This window comes from Bison bison, unplaced genomic scaffold, assembly GCF_000754665.1.
Source record: "Bison bison bison isolate TAMUID 2011002044 unplaced genomic scaffold, Bison_UMD1.0 scf7180017864213, whole genome shotgun sequence".
Lineage (NCBI taxonomy): Eukaryota > Metazoa > Chordata > Mammalia > Artiodactyla > Bovidae > Bison > Bison bison.
The window spans coordinates 6,880,924-6,881,762 of NW_011494785.1; the positions used below are offsets into that span (position 1 = coordinate 6,880,924).

General features: G+C 60.5%; 1 protein-coding gene across 1 annotated transcript in view; it reads left to right on the plus strand.

Annotated features, from left to right (window-relative positions):
• KDELR3 (KDEL (Lys-Asp-Glu-Leu) endoplasmic reticulum protein retention receptor 3) overlaps positions 1-839 on the plus strand; it is a 15,358-nt gene that overhangs the window by 803 nt on the left and 13,716 nt on the right. The gene's annotated exons all lie outside the window — the stretch shown is intronic.

Here is an 839-nt window from a genome sequence, read left to right on the forward strand (position 1 = left end):
GTGATGTGGCAGGAGAGGCATCAGCTAGGCCCACGTGGGCACAGAGTTGCCCATGAGCAGAAGCCCAGAGAGGGTGGAAGGGGGTCCCCCTTTTGCCCAGCAGTCTGGCGGCCCTGCTGGGGGGTCAGAGACGTTTCAGTTTCAGGGCTGGACCGGTGGTGGCCAAACAGACCCAGTGCATTAAGAGGCTGTCTGAGCGGCCTGCAGCCATCTTTGTCCACTGGTGTCCTGGAGGCGCCTGCCCTGTGCTTGGCGCTGGGGTGAGGGCCTACAGAGAAGGGCACGGACTCCTCGTGGGGCCAGTGAGGCAGGGAGTGGACCCCTGAAGGCTTCATGGAGGGAGCAGCTCTGTGCTGCTGTCCTGGAAGACAGGCAGCTTGTCACATAGGATAGGCTTGTGGTGTCACAGATGGCAGGGCATGTCCTGGAAACGGGGAGCAGCCTGTCTTCAGGGTGGTCCTGAGGGGAGACCAGTCCACCGGCGGAGGACATTGGTCGGATGTGAAAGGGCCTTGTCTGCTAAAGGCTAGGGAGTTGGGACTGGGAGTCAAGGAAAGTTTGGAGCAGGGGAGGGGGCTTGTAAGGGGACTCTGGAAGCTGTGGGAGAGGCTGAAAGAGCAGCATCGAAGCAGGAGGGAAGGGGTTGGGGGTAAGAGGTGGGTGCTGTGAGTGTCATTGCAGAGGGAGTGATTCCAGACCTGGAGGCCTTTTGGGTTTGGGGTCTCCAGGGAGATAGGCACTCACAGGTTGGTTCTCAGGTTCCCACTTAGGGGAAGTGGGCCAGGAATGCTGAGAGAGGCTCCAGTGAGGGGCAGAATCTAGCCTGGACCTGTCCCTGC